At 45.9% G+C, this 17,295-nt stretch overlaps 1 protein-coding gene across 1 annotated transcript in view; it reads right to left on the minus strand.

Moving 5' to 3' along the window:
• The window catches only part of LOC108157731, a 28,590-nt gene extending 20,503 nt beyond the window's left edge, over positions 1–8,087 (minus strand). The window contains exon 1 of the mRNA XM_017289905.2: positions 7,777–8,087. The gene's annotated coding sequence lies outside the window, so the exon portion shown is untranslated. The remainder of the gene's footprint in view (positions 1–7,776) is intronic.
• Between the last annotated feature and the right edge of the window lie 9,208 nt (positions 8,088–17,295).

Below are 17,295 nucleotides of genomic sequence, written 5' to 3' on the forward strand. Positions count from 1 at the left end.
GCTATATTTATCATAGGAGTCCAGTTGAAGCTTTTTCCATTCTATTCCGAATCTAAATATATCCCAGAAAGGGTAGCGGCTGAATGTCTGAGGTCATTGAGACCAGGTGCGTGCCACTCCATATAGCCATATAGTATCCAGATACTATCCAGATATCCGGATAGTGAGAGGCAGATAACAAAGCTTAACAAGTACCCGACCCGACCGTTCCAACCAGTTGCAGCTGAAACCCATTCAAGTGAGCAAGCCGTGTAATTATACTCGGAACCAGGCCGAACTGACTGACTGACTGACGGACTGACAGACTGATAGACGGACGGGCTGGCTGAGTAAGTCCTGCAATTAGCAGCGCACATAACTCATCCGCCGCGTGGCACCGACAACTGCTACGGGCTCCCACCTGACTGAAAGTAAATGCAATTTGTGAAGTGAAATTGGTTGTACTTGTTAAATTAATCTCTTTCTCTGTCGCTCAGTGGCAGTGGCAGTGGCAGTGCCTGTGCCTGAGCCAATTTCAAGCTCGACTTATTCGACTTGCTCATCAGCCATCCCTCCATCCATGCCCCCATGGGTCCCCATCCATCCATCCATCCAGTGCTCGAATGTCTGCCACAATCACTGGCATTCTAATTAAACCGCAGCTAATCATTAATTAGACACATTGAATGTTTTTTCCGTTTAATTTATTTATTTTTGTTTTTTTTAGGGAAGGCCCATTAAAGTTTTGTAATCGCAACAACTTTCCAAAGCCACAAAAGCCAAAAACAAATGTCGCTTTTAATTATGTGCCTGGCAAGGATTCGACAGGAGTACACTAGTCGAAAATGGCGACCGTTTTCGATGCGTGCAACTGTGGAGCTTAAATTTTTTTTTTTTACTGATTTCTCTCAGTGTGTGCGGCGGCTCACATTTAGCACCTTAAGGCACGACACTGGCCACACCCAAGGGCAGCCAAGGATGGTTCTAGGCGGCAGGAGGTGCAGAACAGAGGACAGACTGCTGCTGGGTGTGCTCAAGGCTGGAGCCAAATGGCTCACCACCTGGTTAGCCCTCCACAACACCGCCCGACCGACCGACGGACCGACCGTCCGTACAGGACCGTGCCGAACTGACGTGCGCTGATCGACAGGATGTCTGACAGTGGGTGCCCCTGCTGTGGGGGTTGGGGTGGCTTATTTATAAAACGACCTTCGGGAAAATCAAATGCAAAACTTTTATGCGGCCAGCGACACGCGTTCGCGTCCGCATTCGCCTGCTCATTAAAGGTCAAAGCCGATTTGTCTGCTCCTAGGTGTGTTCGTCCCTCTGTCCTTGGTATAGAATTGCGACACACACACACCCCACCCCACACTACACTCTCGCACAAACACAAACAAATACTGGGAATCACATATAAGGCATATACTTTTTTGTTTTGTGGCTGGAAAGCCGCTTTTCGAATTGTTTGCCCCCCTGCCCCTGGTGCGGCTCAATAAACATAATTAGCATTTTGGCACTTTACGTGGCTCAGCCACTAATGAATGACTAGTCAAGAAAGAGGCAGAGGACAGAGAGAGAGGGAGAGAGAGACAGAGAGTAAGGAAGTGGCAGCAGCAACTTCAATTGGTCTTATTTCATATGCAAAGTGGGGCAAAGAAGTTGATTAAAAATTCAGGAGCAGCTCAACTATTTGACAGTTAGGGCTCAGCGCCATCTGTGGGGCAAATAAATAACACGGTTAACTGTGCAAAGGCCACACACACACAGGCACAGCGGCACATAAACATGTACAACACATGGTGGCATGACACATCAACACTCATAGAGAGAGAGATGTATACAAGTGTCACTCGTGTGTAGCGCACTCAAAAGCCAACACTTGGCAATTGCCATGTTAGCACGCACGCACACCGATATAGGTACACACACACACACGTATACAAATGCATGAGGGGCCAGGCAGGCAAAAGGGCTACTCAGAGTGTCACACATGGCGTATACGTGTTGCCTGGTCGAAAGTGCCACTGCCAGCCTCGTCTCCATCGTCTGTGGGGCGGCCTCTGTGCCGCAGAGTGTAATTAAATATTTTACAGGCAATCTACATTCTTGAGATAAACTCAACTTTATAAAATGTGGCAGAGACACAGAGAGAAACCGCAATGGGGAAATGTTTTCGAAACACCAACACAACACAAAAATGGAAAATGGCAAACAAGTGTGTGTTTGGCATAGTCGTTGAAGCTAACGAAGATGGAATACTCTAAGAAGAAAGTTGGTGTCAAGGTGGAAGACTTGTAATTATTAATAACAGATCCTAGACTTATATTTTACTTTATTTCTTTATACTTTAATTTCTATATACTCCTTAAGCTTCTTCAATCAAGGTTGATCTTGGTGCCTGTTGAAGCCAAAGAAGTCTCTTTTACCCTAAAATCAAACTGTTTTTAGCAGCTGCCATCGATCCATCAATATGGCTAAAATGCCTCACAAAATCAGAGAACTCTGTTCTACATCAGGGTTAAAAAAAAAAGGACAACATCATAAGATACAGGACTAATGTTTGCACCACACACACACATTTTCGCTCCCACTCTGAATGGAGATTCCGCTGAGGCTGCTGTATTTCGAGGGCTCGTCCCCGTCGTGTATACAATTTTTGGGGGGCCGGGCATAAGTCGCTGTTGCCGTTGTGGAATTTAGATTAGTGTCATTTAACTTTTTAGATTTACAAATGTTGCATGAAAAGATAATCGGCTTGCCCTTGTACGCCCAGCAGCCAGCCAGCCAGCCAGCCACAGACATGGGATACGAACAGGGATACATAGTCATGGGCAGTTTTGCGGTTCATGGGGCTCTCCGCAGCCCACACTCGCCCACCCTTGCCCTTGCCTCGCTCTGCGTTTGAGTTGCGGCATTGTAACAGGTTTTGAGGCATGCTTTGGGTTTTGCGGCTGCCCAGGCCGGGCCAGGACATGGGCGAAGCTGGAGTCCGACCCAAATAGGATTTCCTATTTGGGAGCACGAGAGCCGCTCTATCATCTCTTTCTCCCCCTGTCTCTGTCTCTGTCTCTTTCTGTGTCTGTGTGGACCCGAACGCGTGTTGGTAATTGCGCTTTGAGTTTGTAATTTGCGAATTGAAACTGTCAGCAGGAAAATGTCGTGCGTGTGTCTGGATTTAATAAGCAAATTTTAATACTGGAATCTCAAAGATTGATGGCCGGGATCGTTCCCGGCAATCCTTCCCTCCCCCAAACTGAAGCTGTGGGTGGATTTCCCTTCCCCACACTTGACTTTTTATTGGACTTTCATTGACAATCAACTGGGAATTTAATTTGTTAGACGTTTGCCGTCTGCAGAGGCTGTGCTGTCGAGCGGTGTAGAGCAGCTAATCATTTTCCCTTTACAAATTTAATTAAAACTGCATTTGCATTGGAATTGCTGTGTTGGCCTTTAATGGTCTTAATTAATAAGTTATGTCTCCCCCACTCCCTGCTGAACAACAAGGCGGAAAAGGAAAGAGATTGGGGGGTAAAACTGATTTTTAATTGCCTGTTAAAAAGGGTTATGTTAGCTGGCCTGGCCCGCAGGAGGCCCAGGGAGAGATGACCACTTGAGTTGTCCTAATTGGCTGGCCAAGTGTTGGCTATATTGGGCAGAGCAGGCTGCAAGGCCTGACTGGTTGGCCCATAGGTAGACGAAGTAGGACCACAAGTGCCACAAGCTCCGGACTTGTTTAGTTTGGCTTTGGCCTGACTGTTTAGGGACATGGGGAGAGGAGCGACTACTAGGATCCTTATACGAGGACTCTCACTTCTTTAGCAGTATAACTTTTAACCTTTAAGCTGAAGAGGCTTACAGGCTTACAGGCTCTCTCCCTCTGAAACACTCGCTTCATCCAGCTCTCTGTTGCCCGTCAACATTAGGGAGGGGGGCTTGGCAGTAGCGTGCCCTATCTGCAATGTTTCATCCGAAAAAAACCCAGAGAAACCCAAGGCAAACTCAAATTGTGGCAATGCGTGCGCAAAAAAATCCATCCATCCATCCGCTTGCAGCGGCAAATGCGGGGCGTTAGAAAGGGTTACGCCCAGCTTTCGGGCGTTTGATGTCGGCCGCGTGGCATACACACACACACACACACACACAACAACCAAAAGCAGCGGAAACGGAAATGTAAGAGCGTGTTTGAATAGAAGTCCATAATTCTGCATTAGCAGCGGGAGCAGCGGCAGGAACACTAAAAGCAGCAACAAACATCGACAGATAACAGACAGCAGTTCAGTCACATGTGAGCGCACGTGATAAGAATAAACAGGTGGAAACCCCAGGTAGATGGGCAAAATGTAATTTCAAAATTTACTCATCAAATGAATATTTGAAATTGAGAGCAGAGAGGGAGATCAAAGATTAACAGAGCCTTTGCGCTAAGGGCAAATGATTTAAATAGTGTTTTGTACTGAATTATGTAACAGGTATTCAATAAATTTAATTCGGAATTAATAGACAAGAAGACAATTAAGGAAAATCATTGAAATACCCATGAACTTTGATTTGGAGAATGCACAAATGGCAAGGAAACCTGAGAACGCAAAGATGGGAAGGAAATTAAGAGAAATTAGTCAAATATTTGTATGATTTCAGGGAAAAATTGTAGCATAATTTGATACTCAGGAGATTAGGCAGGATGAGGGCAAGAAGAGTTTATTCAAAGACATTTATACTTTGATTTGTTTGGGGGTTTGGGGGAAAACAGATTCGATTTCAATAATCATTACAATTAATTATATGCAAAAATATAGATAAAGAAATGTATCATAGAAAGAGAGATATTTTTTCACAGATCTTTTGCTCCAAGAGTTCTCAAAGTCCCCCCTCCTTGGAAGTGGGAGCCCCAAAGCATTGACCTTGGCAAGTTTACCGTCTTCAGGTCCACCTAGCACCCCCGACGACTCTTGCCATAAGTATAATTAGTTTTGCACTAACTGGGGCGTAAAACGAAACTCAGACACAACACACAACGCCCCCAGATCGAAGCCCTTGCCTCGGCCAACCGAAAATCATTAAAAATATTTGCCTGCACGCGCTGAGCCGCCTCGTCATCCAATCAACCATCGACATCGCCACCGCCACCGCCACCACCGCCGCCACAGCTCCACCAGTTCCACCCCTTCCCCTCTGACAGGACCATCGCCAGGCGAAGGGAGAGCAAAAAAGGAACCCAATTTAGGGCATAAAAATTGTTGCTTACTTGGCAAAGATGTTTATCACACCGTCGGGTGGCTGGATAAAAAAATAGAGGGGCAGAACTGGCAGCAGATTCCAGGGCAACCACTGCACAGTGGTCCAGAAGATGAAGTGCTACAGAGGATTTAGATGTGGCTAATCTACCACAAAGTGAAAGAGTATAAGCCACAAATGAACAATAGGGATAGATACTTCAGATATTCTGAAGAAACCAATCGTAAATGGAAAGTCCATTGTCCAAAGAGAATGCAGATTGATTGTGACACAATATGGGATACGGGGGATACAACCCCCAATCTCTGATGCAAACCTATTTGCCTCCACTTTTTGCTATAGCTGAGACCACTGTGCTGTGGCCACTGCGGTTGGCAATGTAAATATTTTGCCATTTGGGCTTTCTCTTGGATTAGTTTCATTTATTTCATCATTTGCGCGTCGCACTAAACGCATGCAGCGCCTTATCCCGTGTCCTGTCTTCCAGAGCATTCGGGGTGGTCGACGGTTGGTTGGGTGGTCCGGTGGTTCGGTGGGTGGCCGCTGCGGTTCAGGGCGGTGGGCTTGCCAGTGGGGGGATAAGAATTTAATCAGGCCGCTGGGGACTGTAAAGCGCCGCCGCCTGCTGCTAGAACAGAAATGTAGGTTCTGCCCACAGAAAACAGAAAAGCAGCAGCAAAAAACACCGAAACACACAAATTTCCTTGAGCGTAATACAGCGAATGTGAATGTTTCTCCCAAAATGATGACTACGACGATGGCGATGGCGATGACGAGGTCCGCCTGCCAAAAGGAGGAGACTCCGAGACTCCGCTAGTAGTGGAGTTGGCCTCGTTGCTATTTGATTTCCTTTGGCTCTTTCTTTCTTTCGTCTTTTTTCGCTTTTATTATACGTTACAAGTGTGTGAAGTTGTAATTTAAGTGTGTGGGGAGGGGCAGTGACACGCCCACCCGGCAGCGGCATTTGGCTCCCATTAAATGGCGCCTTCAGGACATCGCTGCAGGGTACATTGATTTTTTGTTTCTTTTATTTAATTCATTTTTTCTTTGGCATGCCTTTAAAGCACATTCCTGTTATCCACGGAAATCATTTTCATTTTCAGTTTCGTTTTGATTCCATGGGGCTTAGCCGTCCAAAGAGAGAGAGAGAGATACAGATCCCATCTCCAGCTGACACTGACGAGTGTCAGGCACATGTCCCCCACATAGCCAGGCGATTGACTTGGCTCAAGCGTGGACACAGCTGGACACCGATTGGGAGGGTCGTCGGAAGTGGCGCGAGAGCGGAGCTTATTGGCTGCTCCTGATGGACCACAGGTGGGCATTGGCATGGGCCTGGACAAGGGCTCGGGCAGGAGGAGATCCTCCTCCAACTGGTCGGATAGTTGGCCGAAAGTTTTTTTTAGTTCAGTTTGAGTTTGAGTTTGAGTGCAACATTTGTCTGCATATATTGGAAAATTCTGGTGTCGGTTTGCAAAGGGCTGCCTCTTCTTTCTATGAACATTTACCAATTAGCTTGGCTCTCTTTTTAGGCCAGCAGTTTCGGAATTTAGGATCAAACTATACTTACGAGTAGGTCACATCCACTCTAGTAATTAAGTACACTATTCCCTTCTGATTTAATGAAGTTAGGATACCTTCTCTCTACCCATCTCCACCCAAACTGGACTGAATATACTCTTTAGGACTTTAGGACTTTAGGACTAAAACTTTCGATAAGATGGATAGAAAATCTTTTGATTGCTTAGAGAAACCAACAATTTTTCGCTAAAAATAGTACTCTGTAAATTCTGAACTGAATTGAAGCCATAATAATTGTTTTCAACTAGTTGCATCCAGCTCCAATGGCGCAACACAATGCCTCTTATGCAATTTGAATACAAAGGAGCTCGACTTTCGTAATGGTTACCATATTGCCCTGAACTTTGTTCATAATAAAGCACGGGAAAGGCTTCATCTAGCTTTAGAATGTTTAAAAATGGAATTTTGCAATAATTAAATAATAGTAGCAGTCCAATGTATCCGCTGTGCTGGGAATAGGTTGAACTTTGACTAAAAAAGCACCCCTATTCTCTCCTGTTTTTACCTGTTGAGGGACTATTTGTGGCTTTGTATGGCTTTTATATACTTTCAATATTGTATCTTATGCTCGTAATTATTAGTTTTTTAGTTTAATAAGGCCAGTGTGCACGGGTTTCAGGGTTTGTGATGGCGGCTTTAAGCCAGGTAAGTCGGTCGGGCATTTGGCTGAGGGTGTGGGGGTGGACAATTATTTTTAGCCCATTGTGTGTATTTGCCTCGACGCGGGGCCTATTCTGGGCCAACTGTCTGGGTCTGGTTGGGCAATTTAGCTGGGAGCGTGGGTGGTTGGGTTCCTGGATTCTTTTGCCAATCAATATTTCACATACTCCAAATCGATACGACTGGGAGTACACGAGGCGTATGATTGATCTAATTGATAGCCAAGATTGATGGCTCAATCTCAGTGCTGGCTCCGGCTCCGGCTCCTCTGGCGCCAGCAGAGTATCTCTGTGTGACCAATAAATTCAGATTTCAACTTACATGAACGACGGAACAGTGCTCAGACGACACTGCAGCAACAGTTGACAGGCCACTGCATCAAGTTCAGACCTGAACTTCGAACTGCACTCGCACTCGCAACCGAAACCGGAAACCGGAAACGGAAATGGTAACTTTTCTCTGTTATCACGAAGAGTTGAGTTTTCGATTGTCGAATTTCGGGGAAACACTATGAACTGGCTAACTGGCTAACTGGCTAGCTGGACTTCCGTTGGTACCACAACCACATCCAAATCCAAATTCAAATCCACATCCACCAGCGAACGACGAGAACACGACTTGGCAGTCCAAAGGACGAGCGTGGACTGTGACACTGCGCTGGATGTCAGTGTCTATTATGGGGCCACAGCCAGAGTCACAGCCAGAGCCAGAGCCAGAGCCAGAGCCTGCAGAGGCAGCCAGCAGCAACTGTTGGTCGTGCGAATGTCGTACACGGTTAGTCGTTACGATATTCGTGGCTGCTCGGTAAACCGATTCGGTTCGACTCGCCTTCGGCCCGGTCCTGAAAGCCTTTCTTCTTGTGTGAATTTCTGGTGCTGCCTCTGCTTCTGCTTCTGCTTGAGTTTGTGTTTGTGTTGTGGGTATTGTGCAATGGGCATGTCGTCGGCAGCTGTTTAACTATTTTTCGGTTAGTTTTTCGCGCTGCGCTTTGCTTTGCCTTGCTTTTCAATGACAAATTGTTGCTTCTGCAAGAAGCGTTTCACTCACTCCCACTCGCCCGCTTTTTGTTCAGGTTTTCTTTCTCATCAGGGACTTGTGTTTTGAATCAATATTTCTCTTCTCCCCACTGTTTTTAGCCCAAAATTGCTACGTGTTTTTCGGTTCTCAGCGCCGTATGAGTAATTTTGATTGTTGGCCCGGTCCTGGAGCCTGTCGAATCTTTAGCCAGACATCTTTTTGCCGTTCTGGGGAGGTGTAACATTTAAATTTATTGCACAACACAACATCCAGCATTACTCGTGAGTAGCAACAATAAGAGAAGCCGAGCCGAGCAGAGCAGAGCAGAGCAGATACTGATAGCGCAAAGTTTAATGGGAAATGTAAATGTTACGCCATTGTATGACATACGACAATAAAATGGAATGAAACAGAAACAATAAACCGATGGCTGCCATTCCCAGGGTACAGGGCACAGTGTGCAGGCCTGTACAGGTTGTTGGACCCACTGCATCCATCTCCCTTTTGCCTCAACCTATTTCTCTAGTCTCTGTTCGCTTGCGATTCTTTTTTCCTTTATTTGCTTTTATTTTTCTGCGGCTGCGGCCATAATTTACAATAAAAACACAAACCAGAAGGAGGGCTAGAGAGACAGAGACAGAGAGAGAAATGCGAAGCTGAAAATGAAAGAGCTTCTGGGCTGGCTGCCGTTTGCATTCGATGGAATGGATGAATGAAGAGCCAGGAGCTCAGAGCACGGTGCACGGAAAGGGGGTAAGAGCAGAGTGGGCGGTGGGGAGGGGGGATAGCGTTACCGTTAGTCGTCTAAAAAGCAACGAAACCATCGAAATCGCGCCATGCAGCTAGACTTCAGAGTCAGATATTGTATTTCATGGCGTCTCGCTCGATATGTCACGGCCTGTGTGTGTGTGTGTTTGTCAGTCTCTCTTTCTCTCTCTATTCATATGTGTGTGCCATAATTCAATTTCAGAGTAAGCCCATCTCTACATACATATATCCACTTCCACCCATCCTCAGACCCAACCCAGTGCCATGCACATAAGGCATTGATCTGGCCCTAGTAGAGCGCGTTATGTTTTATGCGTGCGGCTGAAAAGTTTAACGAGGCATAAACAAACACGGCCCAGGACTGCGGCTATTGTCGTTGCCGGAATGAATGAATGTCCCATATGATATATGGCCAGCGATAGACAGCCCACATTATGGGGCACGGGAGCCACCGTCCCAGGACAGGTAAGCTGCTGGAAAGATGGAAATGGAGGAGGCTAGGGAGAGATTTTCCTTATGCCAAATGAATTGCTTTGTATTATCTTCGGGGTTAGGGCCCTCCAAATCGTTCACGCAATCTGCTGGCCATAAGATCTCTTCCTTAAATCGGAATACATTTAAAGTTTGTGAATGAATTGGTGGGAAGACAATTTTGAAATTTGTAATCAGTTGTGGCTTACTTTCAAGTATTACTTCCCCAAAAACATGCGATGAAACGTTTTTGATTGCAAATCAGCTGCTCTGTTGCTGTCCCAGTGCTGAGCACGCTCAAATTGGCTTATCCATAACCCAATTAGCCCTGCAGATAGCGCTGTGTCACGGCCACATCCTCTTTACATAAACCATATGTTTCGTCACATGCAATTTCCAAAGCAATTACCCCATATGCACTCCACCTGGCTGATGCAACATCCTTCGCACAAAATCGACGTTCCTGCAAGACCCCTACCCCCTGCCCCCTGCCTCCTGCTCCTTGATTTGCCAGCCTGTTGCCTGCTCTTATGAATGTGCCCCAGTGTCTGTGTGTTAGAGGGTTAGTATCTGTATCTGTATCTGTGTGTTGGTCTGTGCCAACGAATTGAATTTGTCGCGCATCGAACAAACTTGGCCAATTCCATCAACAGGCCTCCACTACCGTTCCCTGCTCTGTTCGACCATGAACCTGACCAACGACCAACGACCATTGGGATCTGAATGCAGCAGTTGTCGGTACAACATGAGCTTTGACTAGCGCTGGTTCTGCTCTTGCTAATTGAATTGGCTTGGTTGTCGCCCGATTTAAGGTTGGAGGGCAACAGAACCTTCGCAGAGTCAAAAATTACGCATACGCCCGGTATGGCAGGCATTAAGCCGTTACGGCTAATGAAGCGGCAGCTTCTCCTGACTGTCAGGCGACCTGACGGCTGACTGAGGGCAATTACAACGATGATGGCATCGTTTTCATTGGCCATTGTTTCGCTCCTCAATTGAATTACATTGAAAAGCTCGTTTGGCTCGTTAGTCGAACGAGTTTCAGCCGATAAACATGTTCAGCAACTTAAAATGCAATCAACGGGAGTCGCGGCAGCCAAGTGAGCAAGAAGTTAAGATAATCTCGATCCAATTGTTTTATATTGAAGCCAAGAACCGACAGGCACGTATCCCCATACATCTATGCACATATTCCCGCGAATTGCCACAATTTGAGGCACTTAAGCGGGAAATAATCTGATGGACGTTACCATCACGAAGGTTAACAAACAGCCAAGACTGCTTCACTCTATCCCTTAAAAGAGACAAAGCTAGGCTTTTCCCTCCCTTTTTTTGTGTACTCTTTCTCCAGATTTTACCACAATTTTAAGCTTATGTTTGAAGGGAAGAAGCAACGGTCTAGCAAGCATAATACGCTGAAAGCTTGCTGCCTTAGACAGGGATTGATTTGCCAGAGTATCTTAATATTCGCCTACCAACAAAACGCTTTCTATCGTGCTGTTTTTGTACTATTTTTAATTGGTGTTCTGTGCTGATTGGTTTTCCATCAGCTTGGTGGGATTAAGTTGAGCGTTTTCAATTTGCGGAAATAAAAATAACAAAAGCGAAAGAGGGGCAGGGGCAGAGGCAGAGCGCAAAGTTGGACGGGACTGTCAGTGGCACTGCCACTGCCACTGCCACTGCACACTGACAATCTCAATTGAATGCCAATTTGATTTTATTGGCATGCAGCAACTTGTTGGGTCTGCGCCTGGCCTGTGCCTGTGCCTGTCAATGCAGCGGCCAGACATAATATTTCAGCTGACCAAGCAAGGAAGAGGAAAAGGCACTGCGGGTGGGGAAGCAGCTGGGGAGCTGGAAGCCAAATCAGGTCTACTTTTTGCTTCTTTGGTATTTCTCTCAAGCTTTTTTGGCTTTCTCTTTTCATGCCCAGCGACGCTTGCGGCACGTACTCGGCTTTTGTGGGGCAACATTGTCAGGCGGCGTGGAGAGCATGAATCATCATGTTGAAAATATAATTAAAGTTTTTGACAGTTATTTTTGAGCCGAGCAATGAATGAGTGTCACTTCTACAAGTGCGTGATTAATGATGTTGGATTTCCTAGGATTTCAATTTCCATGATTATGATAATCATTTGGCAAAATGGACAGCCACCGAAAAACACGTCCAAAATGTTTTACCCACAAATTGCGAATCCCCTAACAACTTGTTTCCATCCATTTCGAATGAAAATGATTTTGCATTTGTCCAGTGCGGCTGTGGTCGCGGTAAAATGAGTGCGGCACATCACGAAATCACTGAAATATAATTTGAATGCAATGCATTTACGCATCTGTTTTTCCATCGAATTTAAAGATACATTAGATGCTGTTTAAGCCAATGTCGCTCTTCATTTAACAAAATGATTGATGGAAACCAAGCCCGCAATCAGGCAACCCTTTGGGCTCGCTTACCTTTGGTTTCTGTTGCAGTTTCAGTTTCAGTTGCTTTGAGAATTAAAAAATCTCTAGGAAATTAAACAAGTCAGATATACAGGTAATTAGAACTGGCAGCACACACACGCTCGGTCTCCTGACCAGCATTTGCAGTTAATTGCTTACCGTAACTTGGCAACTGCCACAGCAGCTGCGATAAGTGCAACGGGAGGATTGAACACAAATCCCAAGCATCCCCAAGGACACCAGGAGTTTGGGGAAACGGAGAACTTTTAAAGCAAACTCTGTCAAGGCTAAAACTCATCCAGGCCGTGCAACACGCTTAAAAATTGTCGACTTTCGCAAGGCAGAAGAGTGGAGGGGGCTCTAAATGGATTTTGGTCGCCACAAAAATAATTGAATTATTTACCGAAAACAGCAACATTTTTGGCCCAATGTGTAACAGATAATTTCATTAAAACAGTCCGCACAGAAGCTTCCGCTTCTGTTGCTGACACTGTCATACACTGCGTATGCGCAATGTGGCTTTCTATGGATTTATCTTGGACTTTGGCAGTCCTTTTGTGGATGTTCCGAGTGTTTCGTTTCGGATGTGTGTGCCCGTTTCATATGCAATGCCTAGACCTTCTCTCCCAGACAAGGCCTTTGTACAAGGAAATCCTTTTACACCATATTGAGTTTTGTTGTTGCCGTGGCTTGTGGCAGTCTCATTAGACATGAGGACACAGTTAAAGGTAGAAGCAGTACGAGTATATGATTAAAACACGTTGCGGCTGCAGTTAATTTTAAATATTTATGCTTAACGCTGGAAACTGGCGGCAGTCGGAAGTCAAGTGTCAATATACTGGTACCCCCAGGTTTGCATCTCATTGGGATTGAATTACACAGAGGGGAACTCTTTTGAGAGCCCGAAAGGGAAATTGAAAAGTTTCTGGAAAACCGTAAGAGATCCTTAAAGCTGCTTCTTCGATTTTGGATATCAAATCGCCCACAAAAAGTTTCCTTCTCCATCTGCCAGGGTTTAGTTCGCTGAAACATTCCCCAAACAATTAGCAACCAAAAGTGGGCCAAGCAAAGTGTCAAGCAGAGAAAACATCGAATTGGACTAACGAAGTGAAATAGAAACTCAAATGGAAATGGAAATGGAAATACAAGCAACAACTGTGAATGCGAACAGAACAACAGAAAACTAAAAACGAAACTTGTGTTTTGCATTTGGTTTTTTCTTCTGTTGCCTGTTGACCCACACAAACCACACAGCGTCCCAGAAGGCCAAGCCTAGGAGGGGGAACACCAGCTCTAAACACAAGGGATCCGAATAGTCGACCACTACGCCCATGGCTGGATGGATCATCAGATATCGATGATCAGTTCATCTGTTGGCTTGTAGCTCACATAAAATCAGGAAAAGTTCTTCGACGATTGGGCTTAAATTTCGACACATCATATAATTGAGTCCCAGGAGGGTTATGGTCTATATATAAAATCGGAAACGCGACAGCGGCTTAGAAAATCGCGAAATTCCAAGGCCAAAAATTATTCCACCAACGATAACGGGCTCCAAAATCCAAGATTCCAGTGCAGGGTGTCAACGAAATGAGCTCTAACGTTTTTCATTGCTATAATAATGCCGATGGCAATGATTATAAGGGGCGAATGTGGGCGTGGTGTTGCATGTGTTGGAGCTGCGGTCAGTGGCATGGAGCATGTTCCTGTGCGTTTGCACAACGCGGACAAGTGGCCATCTAAGGCTGCCCGTGGGCATACAAAGGCATTGCGGACGCTTGTCGTTTCGTCTATTCAATTAATGCGACAACTGAAAACAAAGCGAGACAACACGGCAGCTAAACAAAGAGCAAAGTGGACAAATCAGGGAGTTAAGGACTCGCCTCCACTCACGTTCAAGGAGCAATTACATTTTACTGAGAGATGCTTCCCCGACCATCCAAATGCTTGTCGATATATGCAAATTTGGTTGGGGTCTTGGTTGGGGTGTGGTTATGGGGCTGGCGGACACACCTCGTGCACTTAAAGCGTCCAAAGGTCGCTTTAAAGCTAGCCTCGTTTAGATCTCCCCTCCCCTAACTCGGATTACATTGTCTGTGTCCGCGTCCGCCTTTGTATGCAAATTTCACAATTCAGCGTTATTAATTTTGAGCCCAGTTTACTGTACTGGCTGCTGGGTATCCCCTATTGAACGGCCGACACATCAAAGCGCGCCGGCTGACAAAAGCACACTCGCCTTTTTCATGTTAATATGCGTGTGCGCTTAAAAAACAAATACACATATACACAATATAACAGAAAATATAAACTGAAACGGAAACTGAGACAAACAAATGTTAAAGGGACGCCCGGCGCTTTCAATTGGAAAAAAAAAGAAGAATCCAAAGGAGGCAAGCGGAAATATAATGAGTTTTGCTCAGTGCCCAAAGCCAGGGGCTGGCCCTGGCCAAGAGCTGACACTCCTTTCACCAGAGAGGCAGAGGGAGGCAGAGAGGGAGGGGGCACAGCGTCAGTGCGACAGTGTGACAATGTTTGTATGCTTAAGCAGACATAGGCTCCCGGTCTAGCTTTGGCTTTGCCTTCCGTTGAAAGTCTCATAAAGTGGACGGACATTCGCTTTGATTTGCTGTTGCTGTTGCTGTTGCTGCTGTTTGTGTGGCTTTTTCTTTTGCCAGTCGAATCCGCACTAACGACTTGCCAGTTGATGTCATACGTGCGGTGCGAGGACAACGACACCGTGTGGCAGCATCCAGTACTCGTATCATCCTCATCATCATCGTCACCGTGGACTGTTTGCCCTGTCCTTTGACTCAGTATGTCCCCCTCTCTTTAGGCAGCGTCACATTTAAAATCAATTTCATGGCCTGTGCCAGGGAGGACACAAACACACACGCACACATACACAGACGGAGGGGCACGTGCCACAAGCCTGTCCCCTGTCAACCACAAATGCAAATATAAACATATGCGAAGCCCACAAAAAAAAAATCCCTTTCAAGCTGTAAATACTTCCCTCTTTCGGGGAAGGGTAAATCCGCTTTTTCTAGTTGCTTGACTAGGTCACAGGCGATATCCGTGCCTAAGAAGGATATCCTTATCCTAAAAACCTGTACAGAATTTACATACTTTAATTAATGTATTGGCAATAATTTGAACTGAGAACAGACACTTGTTGCTGCAGAGCATTCCATATTCGAATTCCACCTGTAACTTTTCCGCATATTTATTTATGTTCCTTTCATAAGCCTTTGGCTCTCGAATGTACGTACGTCGGAGAGCCACAGCCACCAGGGAAGGTCATTACTGATAAGTCAGCCAATAAAGTCAGTTGGCCAGTCCTCACGCCAGAGCATTCAGTATACGCCCCGGGTTCGGGCGTTCCCCACTGTTCGGTGCAGTGTGTGGACAGAGCAATGCACTCCAGTGCTGGGACTTCCGGGAAGACAGTTCTGCTGGAGACCCACAATTAAACATCTGGAAGAAGGCGGACTGCTTTAACTTATTATGCCATCTCGGGGTAGGTGTTCGAGCAGAGAGCCTCCTCATTCCAGAGAGCAATAAAACTTCGCCGCCTGGCCGTGGCATGCGGAATAATTCATTCGACATTTAAGTGTCTGCCGACACGTGCAATGTAAAAGTTTTACGCACTCACATACGCACACACAGAGCTGCTTGCATTATGTAATTCCGCATAAGCCGTTGGAAGAGAAGCGTTGCCAGAAGACGCTGTCAGCAAAGTCCTTTGGCGGATGACGGATGGCGAATGGCAAATTGGTCGCGTTTCATTTGCCGCTGCATACATACATTTGAGCCAATGAATCTGCATATGTCTGACGCGTTCTCTGATGGCCAAAAGCAATCGATTTTCTTCTCTTTTTTGGCAAGCGAAAGTGATTTCCTGCCCATTGCCGCCAAACTTCATCAAGGCAACATCTCTTATCAGCGGAGGGTTGGGAGGGAGCGGCTGCAAGCCTGGAATATCTTCCGGTTCCGCAGTTTTTGATGTCTTCCTCTCACTGGGTCGCAAAAGATGGCGCGTGGTGGGGAGATGAGAGCAATGGAGTGCTTGGAGTGGAGCCAGAATCAGTAACGTTAGTGCGTTACGGCGTAAATGTTGCACGGCTCCCTTTTAAAAGAAAATCAATTGCAAGTGGATACACACACTTGAACATTCCTCGGTGCATATTTGATACGAGTACATGCATATGATCCTACATATCTATATTCAACTCTATTCAACTATGAATGCGGATTCCATGCATATCCCGCGAGATTTGGCACGTGCTGCTTCAACCATTCGAACAGCCACAAATTCGGGCCTAAGCAGGTCGTAAAAAGAAACAATTTAGATCCTATTATAGCAGAATATATACGTGGAACGACCCACGTGCGGTCAACAGAAACCATTGAAAACGCATTTAAAAACGTGTGAAAAAGGGCACATTTTGCGCTGCATACTTTCAGGAGCTTAGTGAAAATTAGAAATCATATGAAAGGCCCAACTGGGGTAAGCGGGTACTGTTGATCCCATAAGAACTGCAGAATTATTTTCTTGACACTCAGAGAGCGGTGGGGGCTTGGGTATGGGCGCCGGTTGGCATAGCGATAGGGAGCGTGACAACAACAAAGGACCAGAAAGGCAGCTAACACAACAAGAAAACCGAACAATTGCTGTCTAAATTCATTGTGTGCGCTTTGTCTGATACGCGGTTGGGGTATGGCAGGGGCTTAAAGGGGAAAGGATCACTTGGAGACCAACACACACGCACACTCGCCGCACACATATCGCATTCGTGTCAATGGAAATGTCTATGAATGTACAATTTACATTGATGCCGCATTGTGGCATTGTCTGCTGAATACTGGTATATTCGTATTCCCAGAGCTATATGCGGAAATATTGTTTATGTCTCTCTCTCGCTCTCGCTCTCTCTCTCTCCGTCTGTCTCTTTGGCTGCCTGCCCGCCGACAAACACAAACAGAAACACATGTAAGTTGATTGTGTGCAGTCAAACACCTCACTTCACTTTGCCATCGATAGCTGAAATGTTGTGGAGTGTGGAGAGTGTAGAGTGGATGGTGGATGGTGCGCGTGGCTGATGTGTGATGGGTTTGTCATTTGATACAGTTTATTATTGCCAG

This window comes from Drosophila miranda, chromosome 2 (genome assembly GCF_003369915.1).
Source record: "Drosophila miranda strain MSH22 chromosome 2, D.miranda_PacBio2.1, whole genome shotgun sequence".
Classification (NCBI taxonomy): domain Eukaryota; kingdom Metazoa; phylum Arthropoda; class Insecta; order Diptera; family Drosophilidae; genus Drosophila; species Drosophila miranda.